This window comes from Crocuta crocuta, unplaced genomic scaffold, assembly GCF_008692635.1.
Source record: "Crocuta crocuta isolate KB4526 unplaced genomic scaffold, BGI_CrCroc_1.0 scaffold205, whole genome shotgun sequence".
NCBI lineage: Eukaryota > Metazoa > Chordata > Mammalia > Carnivora > Hyaenidae > Crocuta > Crocuta crocuta.
The window spans coordinates 4,992,298-5,015,755 of record NW_027530644.1 but is presented as its reverse complement, the minus strand read 5'-3'; the positions used below and the strand labels follow the sequence as shown (position 1 = coordinate 5,015,755).

General features: G+C 37.5%; 1 protein-coding gene across 2 annotated transcripts in view; it reads left to right on the top strand.

Moving 5' to 3' along the window:
- The window catches only part of LGSN (lengsin, lens protein with glutamine synthetase domain), a 187,258-nt gene that overhangs the window by 121,443 nt on the left and 42,357 nt on the right, over positions 1-23,458 (top strand). For both annotated transcript variants that reach the window (XM_077769106.1, XM_077769105.1), the window contains exons 3-4: positions 7,635-7,681; positions 20,395-20,503. The gene's annotated coding sequence lies outside the window, so the exon portion shown is untranslated. The remainder of the gene's footprint in view (positions 1-7,634; positions 7,682-20,394; positions 20,504-23,458) is intronic.

Here is a 23,458-nt window from a genome sequence, read left to right as displayed (position 1 = left end):
AGCATCTATAGTCTCCTGATTTGCTCATTATAGCCACTCTGACTTGTGTGAGGTGGTATCTGATTTGTGTTTCCCTGATGATGAGTGATGTTGACCATTGTTTCATGTGTCTGCTGGCCATCTGGATGTCTTCTTTGGAAAAGTATCTATTCATGACTTCTGCCCACTTTTTCACTGGATTATTTGTTTTTCAGGTGTGGAGTTTGGTAGGTTCCTTATAGATTTTGGATACTAGCCCTTTATCTAATATATATATGCATTTTTTATTGTGTTGGGGGTTGACACTCCTAACACTCATGTTATTCAAAGGTCAATTGTACTCTCTTTAAATACTTACTGAGTTACAGAAAGGAATTTGGACTCTTTCCCTGAACTTCAGGTCTATGTATATAGTCAAAATATCATACAGCATCAAAACCCTTAAAATTGAATTATTAGGTATGCAGATTATTAAAAAATGAAGCTCCTTATGTTTTTTTAAACTTACTTTATTTATTTATTTATTTATTTAGAGAGGGAAAGAGAAAAGAGCATGGGGAAAAGCAGTAAGAGGGAGATCAGAATCCCAAGCAGGCTCCACATTGTCAGTGCAGAGCCCAACATAGGGCTCAAACTCACAAACTGTGAGATCATGACCTGAGCCGACATCAAGAGTTGGATCCTTAACCAACTGAGCCACCCAGGTGCCCCAGGTATATAGAATTTTTAAGAAGACATTTAGGCTAACTGGTTATGGTTAGAAACAGAGGAATCAATATCTTGTGAAAAGTGGATGAAAAAATTGGAAAATGGGTTTGGAAATATGTAAAGATGTTGCCAAAGTAGAGTCAAGAAATAAGAAGAGTCTGTCAAAACAAATAAAAGCAAAATACAAAACCTTCTAGAAGTCACTGGTTTTCATTCCCAATGGCTAGCTTAGAATAAATTGTTTGCCACCTAAACTACAAAAAGGAAAAAGTTTACTTATGATGTGTCTTCTCCCACTTATTTTTGGCTTATAGATTAAGCTTCATGTGTCCAATCTTCCCATATTTGCAAAGAATCTGCTTGAGAGTCTTTTCAAGATTCTGTCAAATAGCCAACTAAGGAAGTAGGAGTCTATAATTCCAAGGTGTCTTTTAATACTTTCTTAAACCTCTGGCTATTTGTAAAATTGATTAGAAATTTTATGTATCTCTATAATTTCACCTTTTAATTCTTCCCAAACTGTTGAGTGAATATTATCTGGTCCCAACATCATATGAACGTCTCATTCATTCATTCACTCATAGAAGAACGGAGATAATAAAGTATTTAGTAGTTAAAAGAGAAGCTGGTGTATGGAAGAGGATCTTAATGGATAACCAGTGATAGAAGTAAGGTAAAGACAGTTTGGCAGGGTGGCTCAAGAAATAGTTATGCAAATTTTGACTTTCAGGACAGGTAGGATATTGTGCCCTATGTGAGTTATTTACCCTCTCAGAACTTTATTTATTTGTAAAGTGGAGATGGTAAAGTCAACTATTTCACAGACTTGGAGGATTAAATAAGACAACCTAGGTGAGAGGAGTTCTAAACCATGAAGTATTATACAGATATTAGAAGTTATATTAATGTATAATCACAATTCTTATTCAGTTCTTTTGACTTCTCTGTGTCCAGCACAGCCTTAGAGAGGAGCCTAGTTCACTAAAGATTTAGTAGAATTAATATAATCTGTGATATGCCTCATATTCATTATTCATGAGGGTCATAATTTTCAGTGCAATCATCAGATAGTGTGAGATATCTGGATTTAATTAAAAAAAAAAAGCCCTGTTCAAACGTTTATCTCTAAGTTTTAGTCTAATCTCTTCTGCTGGGTACTTATCCCTGGTGATTATGTACTTGTCACTCCAGGTACATGCATGCATGCATGTGCGTGCGTGTTAAGCAAAATATATGTTCTTTTTTTCTGGGTATGTATGAACTTATGAGTTTGTTGATCCCTCTCCTGCGTTTAGGAGAAGGAGTATTTTTTAAAAATTCCTCCTTTTTAAAATTAAAAACAGTTTTATTTGAGTATAGTTGACACACAGTGTCACATTAGTTTCAGGTGTACACCAGTGATTCAACTTTGCTGTATGTTTTTTATGCTCACTACAAGTGTAGATACCACCTGTCACCATACAGCACTATTGCAAATAATTGACTATATTTCCTATGATGTGCCTTTTATGTCCATGACTTATTCATTCCATAACTGGAAGTGTTTATCTCCTCCTCCCTTTTACCCATTTTGCCCATTCTGGCAACCATCAGTTTGTTCTCTGTATTTATAAGTCTGATTCTACTAAGAAATCCATCCTTTTAAAGATATTTAAAATTTTAATTCTAAAGCAAAAAAAAGTGGGAAAAGTTAATCAGTCTTTCAAATTTGAAATACATATGCCTGTAACTATTTCATTAATTAGAATGTGGGTCTTACACTAACTCATGAAGATCACTGACTCAAATAATCTCTTCTGTTTGTTCAAGGCTAATGATGGTAATGATATTGATTTTTGCCTGCCCTCTCACTGTAGAAACCTAACTGTATGTGACTGTTGTAATTCCTACATATAATTGTATGCTCTAGAGTTATATCTTAGTTTGGGTCCCAGGAAGCAGAGCTTGAGACAAAGACTTGTTTTCAAACACTTCATTGGGGAATATGAGTATAAGGAACAAAGATGAATGATAGGTGGAGCAAAGCAGGAAATGAGAGGGATGCAAAATGAGAATCTATTGTCAAGTAGATATCTCCATGGATAACTAGCTATTCAATTATTTCAGCCATATAAAACATGTCCTTCTGTGATAGGACCTATTCAACCTGCTCTTAGTTAATAATTGGCCTTGCCCTTCTGGATAGCACATGCATGGATGCAAAGCACACTTCTGTTGCATCCCACACAGTTGCATCAGTGGAGAACACCTGGGCAGAAGGCAAGAGGCTTCTGTAACTTGTCTGAGGCAAGGCATTCTCAAGGGGAAAATGCCCTGAAGTGTTTGAAGGTATGTATACTGATTGCTTCACCCATGGATGGAATAAAAGAGGTGGCATGAGGAGAATCGGAAAGGGTGTATAAGACATATCCAATACACTTTGTATGCGTGTATGTGCATGTGTGTATGCATGTGTGTATACATGCAAGTAATTTTGGATAAAGTTGTTTTTGTTTTGTGTGTGTGTGTGTGTTTGTGTGTTTTAATATCAAGAGTTAGATGCTCTACTGACTAAGGTTTCCCTTAGATAACTAAAGTTTTACTGTTGAAAGAAATATTATTTCTGAGTGAACAGATATCTTACATGCATGTATTTAGAAATATGAAGCCCTCTGCAATGTGGATGGCCTTCTATGTATTTTAAAGTGCTTGTCTATGTAATTTAATAGATTTTGCAGAGGAAATACAATATTCATAGGTCCCATTTTATGCTTTCCTTTTCTTCTTGCAAATTACAAGAAATAGTAATGATTGAAAAAGAGTGGCATTTAGGGAATTGCCCTTATTTTTAAGTTATCAGACAATTTAACATATGTGCTGGTAGGTCTGTCATGAGAGCAAAAATATGAGATAATATTCAACAGCTGTCATGTAGTGAGAGAAAAACGTCTTTGGAATTAAAGAGGCAATATTACCCCTTAGTGACTCTTTGTCAACATTCAGTTAATGGCAGAGAGATATATTTCTGTTTTCCTAGATGACACAATGCTTTCAGGTATAATGACATATTCTGGGGGCAATGTCTGAGGTCCATTTCTTGCTTGTTGAGGTTTGGACAAGATGGACTAAAATGCAGTGACCTGCATTTTAATAGGATTTCTTACTGTAATTAAAATTATAATGGCTATGTATTGACATAAGGTAACATTTTTCCAGATGAATGGGTTGCTTCGCAAACCTATGGTGGTGGGATAAGTTGTAGTAACCTTTGTCTTTTAGGAACAACAATTTCAAATCACATCAAAAGTTGTATTGAGAAAGCTTCCCATTGGGTGAATTTTGCTGAGAAAATGCTAGTTTGTTTGATATTACTTATCAGGAGAAGCTATTTCTCAGAAGAGTGGGATCTAGAGAAGAAAGCAAATTTTGTCTTAGTATAAATGTCTTCATTCAGTACCAAGGTCAAATACCTAAATATGTAGTTTAAGGATAGTTGGTTACATTTTGAACAGAGGAAAGTATTTTCCTATCCAGAGAGTATAGTGTGTTGTGACCTCCTATTTAATACCATAAACTCTGATCCAAACTATTTCCCAAGGACATGGGCACACAGATTACCAATGAGTTTAAACTAATGTTCACCCACCTGTTTATTTTCCATTAGAAACTTCTTTTCTTAAGTTGCAAATAATTTTCAGATATTTTGCCCTCTCATACAACTATATGGCATATTTCCATCTGCCACAGCTACTAAAGGACACAGCATTTAAAGAAGGCCAACTTACTTTCTTTATAATTATTACATGCATTTTAAATGATAAAAGTGATCTTATAGAAACTTTGGGGAAAAAAAAGACTTAACCATCTATCAACCTGCAATACTGATAAAATCCCTGTTACTCTTTTTGACTGTTTCCTTCCAAGTATTTTCCCTGTATATAGTGTACACTGACTAATTGAAAAATATTGTTCACATATTTGTTAACCTTTCTCTTTTCCACCTAAGTGTCTATCTGCTCTGCTAGTGTGAGTAAAACATGTTACTTTCTAAAGAGAATATTAATAACGTAACAGAAGACTTAACATGTTTATACTTTTTGTTTTAGCACTACCATGCCTAGAAAAATTTTGAAGTAGGCCAAAGATGTTATCATCTTCATGAATGAGAAGACTATTTGCCAGTGTTTTATAATACTGAAAGTTGAGCATGAATGTAGTGGTCCAAAAATACAAGATTCATTAAATGAATTGTGGAATGACTTTTACCTATTAAAATTATGCTGTAGAAGTGAGTATATTGATTAGGGAAAATGTTTATGTTCTATAGTTAAGGGAAGATTCAGTCTAAAGCACAGTATATTTATACTATTCCATGAAAAATATAAATATGCACATATATATGTATATATACAGATACAACTATAGAGACAATGAAAAGTTAATAGTGATTGCTTCTGGTTTATGAGATTATCATTAAAACAATTTGGGTTCAGTTGCAGGTGACAAAAGATATTCTAGAAAGGAAATTAATCAGAAAATGTGCTTACAAAATCACTGGAAGAGCTAGAGAAGCAGGTTCTTGACTGAGCTTCCAGAAATGCGTCCTAGTCTTGCCAAGTTGGCCACTTTCTCTGCTGTGATCTGGGAGCTGCTGCCATGGTCATTGACTCCACGACTAGAGAAACTCAGCTGAGAGCCGCACCAGCGAAATGGTGTAGCTACTAAGCCAGGGAACAGACACTGCTGTCTCTCTCGTCACTGTGGCAGAAGAAGTAATGCCAGCAGGACTGTGCTTGACAGCAAGAAGTGGAAGTGTAGACACAACCTTTTTCTGTCTTCCCAGTCTGTGTGGGTGTATCTGCTTGGTGGAAGCTGGGGCATACAGGGACACTGAGCTCCATAAGTCTCTTAGTCTTCAGCTCGCCATCCTCCAAAATGCTACAGGGGATTGGAATCAAATTGTGAACTGATATGCCACAGTAGACCTAAACACCGATGTCAACTGCATCTTTTTTGATTTGATGTTTCCTAAGGTTTTCAGCATTGAACATATATTTTTGATTGGAAAAAATAATAAAATTTTATATTAGGAAGTTTCACTGTTAGTACACAGTTTTAATACTCATCACATGTTTTTGTTTAGGTAGGCTTCACCCCTAGTGTCATGCCCAATCCAGGGACATGAGATCAAGACCTGAACTGAGATCAAGACTCAAATGCTTAACCAACTGAGCCACCCAAAGCACTCCAGTAAATATCACTTAAAAATTGTTTTTGTCAATATTTATTTATTTTTGAGGGGCAGACACAGAGTGTGAGCAGGAGATGGGCAGAGAGAGAGGGAGACAAAGAATCCAAAGCAGGCTCCAGGCCCTGAACTGTTAGCACAGAACCCAACATGGGGCTCACACTCATGACCTGAGCCGAAGTCAGACGCTTAAAAACTGAGTCACCCCAGGCGCTCCCTCCTCCCCCCCAACTATCACTTTTAAAAGCTACTTGCTTGGTTCTCAACTGAAAAAAGAAATTCCCATGCTTTTCATCTGCAGGGTGAGGTCCAGTTCTAAATAGTTTCTATGTTGACATAAAGTTACTGAAAATATTCAAACCTGTATGAAATGCAAAGCAAAAAACAGACACACAAAAGGCAAAAATTTGTGACATGTAGAGTGAGGGTAAAAAGCACACAGATTTAGGGGGAAAAATAAAATGACTATTTTTCATTTTGATGCAACAGTGACACAATTTTACCTAGTTGGCCAACTTACAGTATTACAAATAAAAATGCTGCCTCATAATTTTCCTATGAGGGCTAAAAAATGTATCTAGAAAGTGAATCTTCTCGAGTCAATCATGTAAGATTCTGCCTGTCAAACAAGGCAGATTTAGGCTGACAATGCTTATGACATCTCTTCCAAAAGAGAGCAGCTTGAACGTAAAAATAGTTTTGTGCTCTAGGGAGGAATGTTGTTTCTTTCCTTGTGATATGCATCTGCAAACTCCTCTCTACCCAGAATACCCGTTCAGTTTGATTTTACTGCCTCCTATTCTGTATTTTTGAAATGTCTGCTGGGTGCCAACCAATGTGCAATGTGGCACAGAGATTCAACAGTACGATTAGGGTCTCCTTCTTGGAAAACTTTTTTTTTAGAGCAATGAGTTGAGATACCCACATTTAAATAATGAGAAAAACTTCAAATTACTAAAATTTATAGTTGATCTTTAGATAGAAAATAATTTCATGGTGGATTGCTCCTTCATTTTCATTTCATCTTCCGAGCCTGGCAAATAAAAAAAAAAAATACAGCTCCATGGGTCTTACTCTGAGAATCAGATTCAGTAAAATGAGTATGTGACTAAGGAGTCTGTATTTTTAAAAAGGTTTTGAGGAGCTTTTGCTAATCATCTAGATATTGACCACTGACTGGACAAGAGGAGGCAAAGGGGGTAGGATGTAATCTGCTTTGACACACCCACATCACAAAATAATCTCTTAATATCAGTCATTTATCTCTTTATCAGAGATAAAGAAAGAAATAACATCAATTGCCCATCCGTTTTCTCTCTTATTTTTCCTCCTATATGTAAACATTCAGCCCCCAAGGAGGCTAAGACCAACTCTGAATGCTATGCAAAGGGCCTTCTTTCACTGTGATCTGATGGCACTGGATGTCTACTGAGGCATGTGCCTAGAGGGAAGGAATGGACTTTTCAATCATGTTTCTTTCTCATCATGTTCAGAGCTCAGGACTCATGGTGCCTCCTTTACTTACTTCTGTTTACCAAAGCATATCCGTGTGTGGCCGGTTCATCTTCCCCAGGGCTGCTGCATCATAAGTAGGGGCTCAGTTTTTAATGAGGCATTTATTCTATGCAGCACTCAAAGAAGCACATGTTTTAATTGAGGGATGGGAGGGTACAATCAATCCTTCTCCTATTGATCTTCACCATTTCTCATTCTCTAACAGGATTACTTCCATGGCTTCTACTCGGAACAACTTCTATCCCATTAGAGGTAAGGGGGCCAATGGGGCAAAACCTCCAGGAGTGTTACAAGAAGAAATAAGACTCTGGTCCTTTCATTATCTTAAAATTCTCCACTGACTCCTCATTGCCCTCAGAATAAAGCACAAACTACTTTTTAACATGGCTTTACAAAGGTCAACAATATCATGTCTACACCGAGAGACAATGGTACACTTTAAACATTCCATCTGCTACCCTACATCTCTATTTCCTTGCAGTCATTGGGGAAGAGGACATGTAACTAGTGCTAGCCAACAAGCCATGGGTATATGTGATGTCTGTCTCTTCTAGGCTGAAATATATAAAAGACATTCATATGTCTCTTTCCCTGTTGGGGTGAAGAAAGACAGGTATTCCTAGTACTGCAGCTACATGATGACAAGTGTCCATCCTAGAGCCATCCCTAAGTGACAATGTGCACTGTACCACACCACTCCCAGCTTGCCTCCATTCGATATATATCTTGCATGAGACATAACTATCATTGTATCAAATCACTGATATTTTGGTATTTACTTGTTACTTGAGTGCAACGTGGATAACTCTGACTGATACATAGACCTTGCCTACCCTTCTCATTTCATTTTTTTGCTATCTTCCTTATACATGCAGCTGCAGCCAGACTGAACTTCACGTTCCTTGACTGTGCCTACCTCTGATCCTTTTTTGGACATGGTGTTCCTTTCCTAGGTTGATTTTCCAGTTCATTCTCATTTGTCTACCTTTTCATCCTCTTTTTCTCAATCAGGACATAACCTCCTACAGGAAACATTTTTTAATCTTTTAAGTTTGCATTAGATGCCCTTTCTGTAAGCAACTTGAATTTCCCTTCTGGTTATCACACCATGAAATAATTCCTTGCTTACTCTTTTTTTTTTTTTTCAGAGAGAGAGGGCTCAAGTGAGCAAGGTGAGCAAGGGTCAGAGAGAGAGAGAGAGAATCCTATCAGGGGTAGAGAGAGTGAAAGAGAGAGGGAGAAAGAGAGAGAGAGAAGTGGGGCTCACCAGAAGCAGGGCTCGTGTTTTACCTGAAGCGGGGCTCACACCCATATGAAATGGGGCTCAAGCTCGCCTGCTGTGAGACTCAAACACAGGAACCATAAGATCATGACCTGAGCCAAAGTCAGATGCTTACTGACTAGGCCACACAGCTGCCCATTGCTTAGTTATTCTTATGTTCCATACCTAACCATATATTTCTTGACCATTATTATATTCTTAACAGTAAGAATAGTACCAGCCACATGGTAAGTTCTCAATAAATATTTGTTGAATGAATGATTGAAGGAACCAACATACCTAGACTGAGCTTGGAGAGCTAGGGCAAAAAGCAGAGAGGGAGGCAGCAAGGCAGCAACTGTAAGGCTGCTGAACGTTTGCCTTCAGGGCATGCTGATGATAGTTATCCATCTTTACCCTACTGCCTGCTCCATTGCTGGGACGATTGCACCCGTCCTGACGCTGCTCTCTCCTGGTTGACTTGCCACAGTTTATCAGAGATCTGCTAGTGTCTATTGCCAAAGATTTAAAAAATCCACCTGGCTCCTGAATACCAAGTGGCAAATGTTTACTATAAGCCAGATGAAGATAGGCTGTTCCCTTAGCAGTATCTAGCTTCTATGTAAGAGTAAAATTAATCTAAAATTTGATTGCTATAATGTCAAAGAGGATGAGTGCATATGCATCTCCTTCTTTTTGAAGTAGCCTTTGCACTCCAAGTAATTTCTTGAAATGGGAACAGTCTATTCCTGATTAGAAAAAGCTGAACGAAGACCCCACATAGTATGTTTTTCTTTTGTTTCTGTTTTCTTATGGGTTTGGCAACCCAGGAACACCACTTCCTTTTGCTGAGTGATGCCACTAAAAATAGTGGCCACTTGTGAATATATACTATTATTAACATGCACCCTGTATGTTTTAATGAAAGTTATTCACCCAGAAATCTTATTCCAGCTAGCAAACTGATTCAAACGCTGAAAGTAGATGACTTGATACAAATACAATACAAATCTCCAACTTTCCTCTTCATGTTAAGCCTACTTGCTAATTTTCCTTTCTCATATTTACAATTCTGCTGGGCTCAAGCAAAAGGCAGTCAGATAATTAGAAAAGAAATTAAAGAGAAATGCGATGGACGAATGTTTTTTAGAAGCTCAGAAAAGGCTGCACGTATCCATTGCCATTTGCTGAGTCTATTAGGGAGTTATAGTGCAGAATATTGAATCCAAGCATTGTGATTTTTCTAGATGTCAGCATTAGTAGCCAGAGGGCTTGCTCTTCGTCAAGACAATCTTCACCCTTCATAAGCTTGGGCCTGAATAAATAGAAAGTATTGATTAAGAGAAGTGAGGAAGGGGAATATTTTTGATGTTTCTTTGGTTTCAGATAGTACTCTTGGGCAATTGTTATTTGCATTGCTCTCTGCTGAGAGCCCCAAGGGTGTCTCTTCAGAAATGGTCTGTGGTCTGCCTTTAGTAATAAGCCCTTTGGGTACATAAAACAGAAAGAGAAAGCTTCTTCCCTGCCTTTGAGGAGTATATGAGTGGTCAGAGAGACTATATACAGAAAATTCAAGCACAATTAGAAAGCAGCAAGAGAATATGGGCAAGATAAACTGGTATAAAGTAGGATCTATGGACGAAGGAATCATACATTGTGGGGAGAGAACATGGGATCTGGACTGCTTGGGTTCTAATCTTATCAGTGTGATTTATATTTAATGTGTGACTTTAGGGAACTCACTTAACCTCTGGGCAAAATAAGGATACAGTTTTCACCTCATTTGGTTCTCAAGATGAAATGAGACATTAACAGAGGACTCTTATTTGCCGTATTTCTTTTGCATGATAAATGTAACAGGAGTAATAGCATAACCAGAAACTTCCAGTCACAAAATTGCCTAGTAATCTATATGAGTTATATACACATAATTCCTGAAGTCAACAACTCAAGGAAGATGCAGGTGGGGAAGATTCTGTGGACATCAGTGCCCATAAGCATAGATTAAAGGGCTTCATCCTGAAAAGTGAAGAGATTTGGGAATGCTGTATTTATTCACCAAAGGAAAGGCTAAAGGGAAAGTGTGTTTGGTGGTGTAAAAAATGAACTGGGAATAAGCAGTACTTTAATCACACTACTCTCAGGGCCTCTACTTTCCTCCTACCACTACCACATGAGAAATTACATTGCCCAATTATAGGGACTTAAAAAGACCAAGTGTCATTAACATTGGCTCAGACCAATCCAAATCATTCCACATTTGGCTAATATGTCTTTAGATTCATAAAACATGTATTGTTTTGGGTGCTGGTTCTCATTTACAGGTGAATGTAGAAAAAAAGTTAGTGACTACTTTGGCAGCTGCAGTGAACAGAAAAAGTTACTTCCTTCTCTTTTTGGCTCCTTTGGGTTCTCAGGAGGTACAGTAGAAAAATCAACACCAGATGGCTCTAAAGGAGATTATATTGATTTTTTATTTATGTCCTATTTCTAAAAAGAAGTTAAGGTAGCTCAAAGTCTCAAATCATTTGCCGAGTAGAAACTTATTATTATTCTGGATGTAAGTCTCCCTAGAGGAAAATGTCATTTTCATTGATTTACAAAGCAAATCTTGTGGTTCAGTGATTTAGAGATGTTCAGTTCTTGCATGATGAGGTCCTATGAGTTTAATTGCTGTGGTAGGGACCCACCTTAGTCCTATTGCAACACATCTAGAAAATAGAAATTATTAGAAGAAAAGCATCCAAAATATGTTCTAGTTTATCCTCTAAGTTCTTAGAAAAATCTTAGAGATGTGCCCACCAATAGTAAACTCCCATCATTGAAAGGGAACAACACATTGACAAGGATGAAGACAATGAACAATGAGAAGTTTGCTAGGCTTTCCACTCTGACAGAGCCAATCTATTTGTCTGATGTTTTCTTTCTGATGCATGCACAAAAATTATGTGTGATAAAAATCTATGTCTCACAAGTAGGGGCAGCTATATTATTTGCGGGGCCCACTGCAAAATGGAAATATAGGTTTCTTATTCAAAAAGCAAGAAAAATGCTTTTTATTCTTTTCAAAGGTTTCTTTCTCTACCTGTCATAGCTATTTGGAAACTTGCTCCCCCTGGCATGGAGTTACTTGCAGGGCAAGTGTAGACCCTCAGAGGAGCCCAGGGCCCTGCCCTGTGACTTGGCAAGCAGGACATTTACATCTGACCCCAAGCCATGCCCAGGCCCAGGTGCGGGTGGGAGGCCACAATGTTTGCTTGTGGGTGAGGAGAGCATCCTTGAGAACTCTTCCTGGAGAGATGGGTAGGTAGGGCCCTATGTGACCCCAGGCTCCAAGCCTCTAGTGCCTACTCCGTTGACCCAGAAGACTTAGCTTACCAAAGTCAAAATCAAAGATAAAATTATTAAAAATTTCAAGACAGTGACCACAAAGCAATAAAACTGCAAACAAAAGGCCCATTTGAGTGTGGGACCCTGGGAGACTCTATCAGTCACATGGCCCTGTTCACGAGTCTTTCTGTGGTAGGTTTTGTTATCTTTATTTGATAGATAAAGGAGTTAAACTCTGAATGTTCACACCTGCTAAATGACAGGTTGGTTTGACTTCTATGCCTGTGCCTGGGAGACCATGCATGTACACCTTGTTGTTACTCTCTTCTGGGATCTACCTTAGGGCACCCACAGCAGTTTGCTCCAACTTTGCAATGTGATTTCTTACTTGAGGGGGATGTCATAAATAGTTCAAATTTCTTTATCATAAACTGAAATAATTGCATTTCCACTATCATAAATGATACTGCCTATAAATCTCCATGTTGTAAATATCTCAAAGAGAAATGTGGCTTTTGTCTCTTTTTCTTGAACTTTTTTAAAGACCCTATTCCTATTAATATAAGTGTGTTTCTGGGAAGAATTCTGTAAACTCTGTATACAAGCCTAACAATTTCCTTGGTCATTTTCCAGAGGATAGTTCTTTACTGTATTGACTCTTTACCTCCCTGCACATTAGAATCACTTTGGAGGCTTAAGGTAATACTTGGCCCTACCCTTCACTATTTAAAACAAAACCTCTTGCGGGGAGGATTGGGCATCCATGCTTGCAGATCTTCCCAGGTGATTCTAGCTTGCAAGTAGGGCCAAGAATCAGTGCTCTACTTATAACCCTAAGCAGCCTGATGTGGACTACATTTTTTTTTTACTATAGGAGTCTTTTCATTATAAGAATAAATTTCAAGTCACCTAGCATCATTTCTACCTCATATGCCATACAATTATATCTACATATGAATGTGACCAAGCTAACGCCAAATTGTTTCTCCCATATGTACTTACTAATCATAATGGACCTCTACTTAGATTTTAAGAAGCAGCACATATGGGTGCAAGACACACGACTTATTCCACCTACAGATCATGCTGGATGTTTGGTGGAATTACTGTAGGAACTCCCTGGGTCAACCTCTCCAAGTTTTATCTGTGTATGAATTAGTTCATTATAAAATAACGTAATTGAACTGAGCTTCCCTTTCTTATTGAGACTTACAGACACATCCTTTCCTTTTATGAAGACAAATATGAGCAACACTAAATCGAAGGAATGTCTTTGAATTTCCCACAACTATAATTAAGGATAGTGCTCAATGTTAATTCAGATGTGGCCCACCTGGGACAAGTTGATAGCTGTCAACTCTCCCTCAGCACAAATAGAGGGGCTGCTAATTGCAAGTTTAAATGATCATTCTTCAAACAAACATTCATTTTTCAGTTAATCTGTGCAAGGCATGCTTCTCACTCTAGAGGACACTGCAGTAAATAAAACATACAAATTTTTGCCTTTATGAATTTTACATTCCATAGTAGGAAGCAGACCATAAACAAAATAAATGAGTTAAAAAAAGAGATGATGATATGAGATTTGGAGAAAAATAATGCAAAGAAAGGGAATAAAAACAGTGACGTGGGCAGCATGGCGGGGGGTTATTTTTCAATGGGTCAAGCAGGAAAGGCTTACTGAGCAGGTGACATTTTAATAAATATTTGAAGGAACTGAAGCAGCCAGCCAAGAATGTATCTGGAGAACACAAGTGCAGAACCTGGTGTTTTCCAGGAGAAGCAGCAATATGGTATTGTTGGAGTAGAGGGAACAAGGGCCAGAGAAATTCTAGCAGATGGTGAAGCTGGAGGTATGGTGAATGATTGTTGTTAAAGGTGTTGACACACATGGTAGTGCCTAAGTTAAGGAGAATCTTATAGAAGATTCACTATGAGATGAATACTTGGACTGGATAACTTTTATGGGTTCTTAGGAGATCTTACAACTCTTAATTTCTGCAAAGATGCACTTTATTCCTACAGGGCAGTTTTCTTCAAATTCCAAACCAGTGGGGGAGGGAGTGTGAAATGTCAAATTCAGTTTCCCTTTTGTTGAAATGTAAATTTATTGAAGGCAAAGAGTTGAACAATTTTGTTTACTGCTTTGTCCCCAGGCACTAGAAGTGTGCAATATTAATATTTGGGGCAAAATAAGTATTTGTTTAAAGAATAACAATTTAACTTTACAGTCAACCAGTATCCCCTCTATTCTTGTTAAGAATAAGTTAACTGGGGGCGCCTGAGTGGCTTAGTCGGTTAAGCGTCCGACTTTCGCTTAGGTCATGATCTCGCGGTTCGTGGGTTTGAGCCCCGCGTCGGGCTCTGTGCTGACTGCCAGCTCAGAGCCTGGGGCCTGTTTCAGTCTGTGACTCCCTCTCTCTCTGACCCTCCCCTGTTCACGCTGTCTCTCTCTCTCTCTCCTAGAAATAAATAAAACATTTAAAAAAAAAAAAAAAGAATAAGTTAACTGAAAATCATCAACTTGTTTAGGGTTAAAAAGAATGATTTGTGGTTGTAATATTTATAGACCTTTCTTTTATAATCATGAAAATCTTTTAAAGAATGTAGACAATTGTCCCTTAAATTTCTTATTTTAAGGAGCAGATATTTCTTCTTTCAGCATCTGCATGCTCCAATCTCTCACTTCTTTGTTCAAATCTCATTTTATTCAAATGTCACTTTCTGTGACCACCTTCTCTAAACATGCCTCTCCTCCATCTTTGCCCCTTTCAATTTCCGTTGTTCTGTTTCATTTTTGTCATTGTGTAGGTTATGAGTTGAATTGTATCCCCACCAAAAGGGGGGTGTGTGTTGAGGCACCAGCTTCCAGCACCTCAGACTGTGACGTTTGTATATAGGGTCTTTATACATGTAGCTAAGTTAAAATGAGGTTTATTAGGGTGGCTCTTAGTCCAATATGACTGGTCCTTTATAAAGAGGGGAAATTTGGGCATAGACATAGACATGTGTGGGAGGAAGAGTACGTGAAGAGACGTGAGGAGAATACCGTATGAAGACAGAGGATGGAAGTGATGTATCTGCAAGCCAAGGAATGCCGAGGATCACTGGACAACCACCAGAAGCTAGGGAAGGGCAAAGAAGTGTCCCTACAGGTTTCAGAGAGATATGGCCGTACAGATAACTTGATTTTAGATTTCTAGCCTCCAGAACTGTGAGACAATAAATTTCTGCTGTTTTAACTCATCTTACTTGTAGCACTTTGTTGTAGCAGCTCTAGGAAATGAATCTACCACTTGACATGCTCCATTTATTTGTTTTGCTTCTGTCTGCCCCTGGCAGATTCCAAGTTCCATGAGGAAAGAGGCATGGTGTATTTTGTTTATTATGTACCCCAAACACTTAGAACAGTCCCTGGCACTCAGTAAATACTTGCCAAATGTAGGGATAAAACATTTCATTTTTTCCTATTCTTTTCATTGCTACTATTTAGTCTTTCTTATCTAAAGATAAATCCAAGTCCAGGATTGGAGAGGTCGGAAAAAATGTCAATAACTGTAGAGGAGTATAGAGGAAAATTTTGCTTCATATTCTGTTATGGCTCCCTAAAAAAGTGCTCTGGTAGGAACTAATTCTCTGGTAGGGAGAGTCTTAAACATCTCTGAGAATGTCTAGGAAGGCGCTGTGGCCAAGATGGAGACACCGCCTGCCCAGGAGACTCTCTTGGGTACTTAGGATTAGGATATCCTGTGTGTTGTCAGCCTCTTGCCTGTTGTGCAACTCAAAGAAAGTGACAGCACGTTCTGGCAGGATTGCTCCATTTCCTTCCCCTTTGCTGTTACTGACCTCTGCTAATGTAAAGCAGCGCCTCTGCTCGCCTTCAAGGGCTGCGCTCTGATTGTCCACCAGGAAAACATTCAGTAACAAATCTCATCGTTCTGGAAAGTAAAAATAACCCCAGGCCTCAAAGCCCACAGTAACTTCCGCCATTTATCTCCTAAAATGGCTTCTGAGGTTTGGAAACTCGTCAGTGAGAATGGCACATGGGGTCACAGGTCTACAACCTTCAGTGTTACCAAGAGAGTAAAGAGAAAAGGAAACTCAATGCAGCTTCCACCTTCCCTTGACCACTAGACGTGCCTCCTGCAGCAACTTGCCACACACTCTAGTTATTGAGGTGACGCTATGGCTTTTTTTTTTTAAACATAAAATAAAATATCCATGCTTCCATTAATCCTCCCTCTTATCTAATTCCATCACCTCTGGCCAACTCATGGGAGGAAAAAAAAAATTCTATCCCTTTATTTAGATGAACAATCTAATATGCCTCACAAAGAAAACATTAAGATTAATGATCTCAGTGAAGTCCTTCTGATAAGGCAGCAGCATGATATTCTAAAATAGCAAGAATAAAAACAAAGAATATGTTCATGCATAAACATCCCTCTTAATACATGAGTTTTGGAAAGTCCCATATTTCATGAATCATTAGCCTATTTTATCTCGGTGTTATACAGTCATTTCCAAGACTGTGGCGATGTTGCCACCTACTGTTTGCCTGGAAATATACTAGTATAATTCACTTTATATAACCATACTCTTCCCTCTAACTGCACTTCTCTCTCTGCAAAGACCATATTTATCTCAAATCCTTCTTCTTTTAAAATGATTTATTTAATCACTTATTCTTAAGTACTCTACAAAATTATCACAAGAAATTCTTCCACCGATATACTAGGAAATCCGGAGGAAGTGGCCTAATTTTCCTCAAATCTCCCCCAATGTGTTGAAATAATTTTTAGGTTTGAAGAGATATATAGTATGTATAATTGAAACCCCATTTTATTTATCTATTTGTTATTATTTTTTTAAATTTTAAATGTTTATTTATATTTGAGACAGAGTGTGAGCAGGTCAGGGGCAGAGAGGGAGACACAGAATCCGAAGCAGGCTCCAGGCAAAGAACTGTCAGCACAGAGCTTGATGTGGGCTGGAACCCATGAAATGTGAGATCATGATCTGAGCCAAAGTCAGATGCCTAACTGAGCCATCCAGGTTCTCCTGAAACACCATTTTAAAATACATTAGTCTCCAATCAAATTCAAAGGAGCTAAGATTAGTGGATTGGTGTTAGTTTTAAGATTCAAATTCCAGATATTTACAAGGCAAATATCTGCTATTTTCCCCCAGGTAAATATATTTAGATGTCAGTAATCGTCAATTCTTTTTATTAGGATAAAATAACCAATTATTCTACTAACCAGTGTTTACTTTGTAGTTCCATGAGGTGCATGTAGCACTATTTTAAGTACAATGTTGATTCAAACTAGAAATTAAGTGAAAATTTTAAAATCTTCTCAACCCTATTTCAGGTTAATTTAAATGCACTGAGAGAATCTATGGCTTACGACAAATAACTATTCTAGACCTAGTAACAATCATAATTAAAATCTGTGAGCTGTTTTACAGTATATAAGTTTTTTTGTATAATTTAGTAAATTTGGTCCTAGTAACAATACTGTGAAATAATTAGTACAGTAATTGTTTCCGTATTACAGATAAAGAAAGTAAGACTGGAAGAAATCACAATACTTGTTGAATACTGCATGGCCCAAATAACTACAATTCCAATTCTCTTAATACTTGTTCACTTATTATTTCACTTATTATTTCTTTTGAGTAGGTTTAATTAATTTGCATGGTAGTTACTCAACTCTTTTTCAACTTTTGCTTATTGAATGATTACTTTTCAAGTATTTTCAAAAATCATGCCATTCACCTCCAAATCTTCGGACAAATCTCTATTAACTGAAATCTACTGAAATGTATTCTTATCCTGTGAAGCTGACCTGGGCAAGCAAGTCCCCAAATGCTGCTTTCCTTCAGTATGTGCTGAATATTTGCTTTAGTAAATAGCAAATCCTTTAAAATGGTATAAAGTACTACATTTCATTACTTGTACTATTTCTATTGCTGCTAGCAAATTACCACAAACTTAGAGGCTTACAATAACAAAAATATACGATATCACTACTCTGTAGGTCAGACGTATTGGCATGAGGTGAGCGAATTTTGGTCTGAAGGTATCTTAAGGCTGAAAGCAAGGTATTGGCCAGGCTGAGCTTTTGTGTGGAGACTCTAGGGAATGATCCACTTCCAAAGTTTTTCAGAACGTGGACAGAATTCAGTCCCTTTCGTTGACTGAAGTCCCCATATCCTTGCTAGCTGTTGACCAAGGACCAATTTTAGCTCCCAGAGGTCACAGACCTTCATTGCCCTAAAGAGCCTTCTCCATCTTCAAAGTCAGTAATGGAAACATTTTCCCTTGTTGAGCCCTTCTCATGCTTTGGCTCTTTCTAACCTCCCTGTCTCTGACTTCTAGACACACATATATTGAAGGGACCCATGATTAGGTCAGGCACTCCTGGATGATTTCTTTGTCTTGTAAGGTCAGCTATTTTGGGACCTTAATTTCATCCCCAAATCCCTTCACAGCAACACCTCGATTAATGTTTGACTGAATAACTGAGAGAAGGTATGCACATACAAAAGGGCTGGGCATTTTGGGGGTCTTTTTAGAATTTTACTCACCATGCTTGTCATCTGTGTACCTACAAGCATTTTCTAATTTGGCTTCTAGTCTCCAGTCCCTGACTTAATGCTCCCATAAATTCACATTACAAAGTAGGACCCTCAATGAATCTTTCTAAAGCATGGTTCTGATTAAATTTAATATCTTGCTTAAATTGATAATAAAACAACCAACACTTTGAAGGTCTCTCCTGGTAAGTAAGGTCACTAAAAATCAAGATCTGTGTCACCTGTTTCCCTCTACTTTCCTTCACGCATCATTAAATGGAGAATTCACCCTGTGTGTCCTGCATACAGCAAGCTCAGTACTTTGACTTCTTCCCTCTTTTCCTTGCCCTCATCTTTACAAATCTTAAATGTTGTTTCAAGGCTACATTCCAGCGTTAACTCCTCCAAAGAGGTTTGCATTAACCTCTTCTCTTTTGAATGCCTTTGCTTTATTTTATTTTTTTAAAGTTTATATCTCTAATGTAGTTAGCTCTCCATCTTGGGTTAGGGAAAGTAAAAATTGTTAGGAATAATTGCTCCTACTGAATGGCAAACTCTTCCAGGCCAGATCTGGACTTATATCATGTTTGTCTCTCTACAACACCTGGTAGTACCTTGGAGAGATTTTATGTTGCCTAATGCTTGTTGAGTCTTTAAATCAAATTGGGAACCAGAGGGGGTCAAGAATTCATAGATCTGGGATGCCTGAGTGGCTCAATTGGTTAAGTGTCAGACACTTGACTTCTTGCACAGGTCATGATCTCACAGTTCATGAGTTTGGGCTTAACATCAAGCTCTGCGTTGACAGCATGGAGCCTGCTTGGAATTCTGTCTCCCTCTCTCTCTGTCCCTCCCCTGCTTCCTCTCTCTCAAAATAAATAAAAATAAACTTAAGAAGAAACGAACTCATAGATCTTCATTGTGAATGTTTAATGAAAATTTCCACATCTTTGGCAGTTCAGGCTGATAGTCTGTTCTTTTGTGGCAACTAGTTTTCAAGGTCATTGACTCCAGAGTTGTGGTATTTAAGTTAGACTATATTCTTCAAATGCCTACCTAAACATGTTTTTCTGTTGAAATTTAAGAAAACTTTCAAGAGCTAGAGAGAGACTTAGTCTTTTACCTTATTTTCTCATTCACAGACAGAGTTAACTGTCTGTGAATATTAGTAATATTTCTCTACAAGGCATTCTTTGACTAGTGGACTCTGTTGCATGAGTTGTGTGTGACTCAGCCATTATTTTGGACTTTAAATGAGTTGCCATTTATTTAAGCAGGCTTCAGAAACATGATTAGTCATTCTGTGATTCAGCTTGCACATTTCCAGTTATTATTAATTAAAAATAAGAACAGAACAGATATTTACTTAGTAATTTACTGAATTTTCAAATGACTTTGGCATTATCAAATTTTATTTCATAAAACATGTATGCATGTTGTCAGCTGTGAAAAATAGTACCTTACCTTAGAGATCCCTTTTAGAACATACTGGAATTAAGTGATTTTGGAAAAAAATGAATTAACTTATGAATGAAAAAGTGAATGAACTTATGGAAAAATGACATTATAAAATAAATGGAAGCAGAGAAAAAAATTGAATTTAAAATTGCACATTTGAAAAATAATCATAACCTTACAACTTAACTAAGGAACACAAAAAGACCTAAACAAATAGATAATCATGTCATTATAACAACACTGTGAATTGTAAAGATGTCTGTTTTCCCTAAATATTCTACAATTGATGTGAATTCAAAATTTCAAACAGATTTTTTTCTTGTTTGTTTTGGCCTAGAAATTTATCTGTAATGGAAAATGCACAAAACTACTAAGAAAAGTTTGAAAAAGGAACGATGAAGGAAGATTTACCCTGCTGCATATCTAAAGTATACTTTAAATTTGTTGTAAGTAAATCAGTGCAGAATTAGTATAAGAATCAACAAAAAAGTCACAGACTGTAATATGGAATTCAGAAACATACCATTTAGTTTTGAAAATTGAAGTGGAAAAATTATTATGCAAAAGATATTGGGCCAGAGATTACTAGTTGGTCCATTCTTCTCTGCTACTTTTGTTATAGAACCTATGATTTCCCGCTGAAAATATGGCTGCCTACAGTAAAGACCATACTTTGTAGCCTCCCTTCCAGTAGGGTGGCCTTGTGATTAATTCCAGTTCGATGGGATGGAAGCATGGAGGTAGTACTGTGATCTCAAAGTAAAAGGCATAGCCACCTTTGCCCTTCTCCCTTCCTGCTGGTTGAAACAAGCACATTATCTGCTATCTTTTTTTTTTAATGGTTATTTATTTTTAAGAGAGAGAGAGCTAGAGAGGGGCAGAGAGAGGGGGAGACACAGAGTCCAAAACAGGCTCCAGGCTCCAAGCTGTCAGCACAGAACCTGACTGCAGGGATGGAACCTATGAACCACAAGATCATGACCTGACCCGAAGTCAGACCCTTAACCGGCTGAGCCACCCAGGCTCACTTATCTGTTATCTTAAAGCAGTCTTGGCCCATGTGGAAAAAACCATGGCTGTAGTAGGCAGAGAAATAATATAGAAAGAACAGGGATCCATGACACTACAAGCCCTGGCTTGCCTACCTTTAAATCTTATTTTTGGAGAAATATACAATTCTATTTTGTTTGTGCCTCTCTTATTTTGGATTTTCTATTATCTCTAGATGAACCCTGTTCTAACTGTCACAGATACAAGACTATTGATTACACACTTAAGACACAAATTTAAAGTTTACAAAAAAGTGAAAAAAAGGAAGAAATAAAAAAGAAACCACCTTACTAAAACATGTTAAAAGAAAGAATCTTCAAACCCAAAGCATATATTTCTGAGCCTAGGTTTCATCTCTCTACTGCTAATGTAGCATTCTTTAAAGGGGTGTCTTTATTTTGGTAGGATAATGGTGTCTGTTCTAAAAGTTCATTTGTAAGTTTCTTGATTAAGATTTGGAATATATTTTCTCATAGAAGTAAAGTAATGGACGATTGTTTGGTTCCCTGTGGGCCAGTGCTACAGAGGAAAACAGTGGGTCCTGATAAAGACACAGGGGCTTGAATCAATATTGATAGTAGTATGTATTTCCAGTCCTCTATCTTTCTAATAAAATCACATTGTTAAGTTTACGGTATTTTGTGTGTTTGTATTATCATGAACATAAATATTGTTGATGGTTCATCCAAATATGATACTATGATTATTTTTCCTTTACTACAACTCTTTGTTTTCCTTGGGATTAATTATAGCTTATTTTCTTCATTTGCTTATGTCTCTATGAACTTATTATCAGTTTGACCCTAAACTCTCAACCAATAGTCTAAATCTCTCCTTAATACATTCAGACCCACCAGGCATTCTTACAGATCTTCAGATATGCTTCTATCTGGAATAGTTTCCCCTAGAGTCTTGGACTCTTAGCTTTGGACTGAGAATCCTGGTAGCTCTGCCTGATTGGCTGGGCAGAAGAGAAATATCTCTTCCTAGATGAGGTGCATACATGTTAATCATAGGATTAGAAATACGAGAATCTGATATTTTCAGCCTCTGTAGTGAGAATTGGTCTATTGCTTCTACCAGGACTCTCAACATAGGTATTTTTTCCCCCAAATGCAGGAAAGGTTTCAGATTCTGGGCAGTAAACAAAACAAAAATAGCACCAATATCCATAAGGGGCTATGACTAAACAATGTTCATTATGAATCTAATTGAATTTATAAAACAAGTAGCAAATTGAATAGCTGTACTTTTAGCATTCACTAATTATAACATTTAAAATGTCCCAGTTTTCAGATGCCTCAGTAGCTCTGTCTGTTAAGTGTCTGCCTCTTGATTTCAGCTCAGATCATGACATCATGGTCCTGAGATGGAGCCCCGAGGCAGGTTCCACATTGAATGTGAATTCTCTTTCTCCCTCTTCATCTACCCCTCCCCCTTCTCAAAATAAATAAATATTATAAAAGTAAATTTACCAGTTTTAATCAGTTTTCTAAAAATTAAATTCCTATATAGTATCTTGCATCATGTTCTGAGATATCTGGCTACTTCTATTCTCTTTAGGGTTCTTAAAAAATAATTAGGAGATGGCAAGGGCCTGAAGAGCAAAGTTGCTATGGAGGGATCTGAAGGGCATCTCTACCCCTCTCCCCATGAGCTCTGTCACAGTGATATAACAGTGTCCTCAATGCCACCTTATTTTTTGAGATAATTTAAACTTACAAAAGAGTTTCAAAAATAGTACAGAGTTCTAGTATGCTCTTCTCCAAGCTTTCTCTTATGTTTGCTTCTTACATAACCACGGAACATTTACCAAAACTAAGAAAACTAGGAAATTAACCTTGGCACAGCACTATTAATTAGATAATGTATTTGTATTTCACTAGTTTTTCTGAAAATGTTCTTTATTTATTTCAGATCCCATTTTACCCTTAGGAATGCCTTTATTTTATTTTATTTTATTTTATTTTATTTATTTTATTATTATTCCAGAAAACTCTACACATAGAAGCTGTACAGTTCTACCCTGGGCTAGTCATGTTAGGTGCTTAGTTGGAATTAAATTTTTTTAACTTTCTTTAACGTTTATTAATTTTTGAGAGAGACAGACTGTGAGTGGGGGAGGGGCAGAGAGAGAGGGAGACACAGAATCTGAAACAGGCTGCAGGCTCTGAGCTGTCAGCACAGAGGTCTACACAGGGTTTGAACCTACAAACCATGAGATCGTGACCTGAGCCAAAGTTGGATGCTTAACCAACTGAACTACCCAAGCTCCAACCCCTAGTTGAAGTCAATTTCTAAGATCAGTTTCCTATTATGACAATTAAAGCATGGAAGTGAAGGGGTTACAT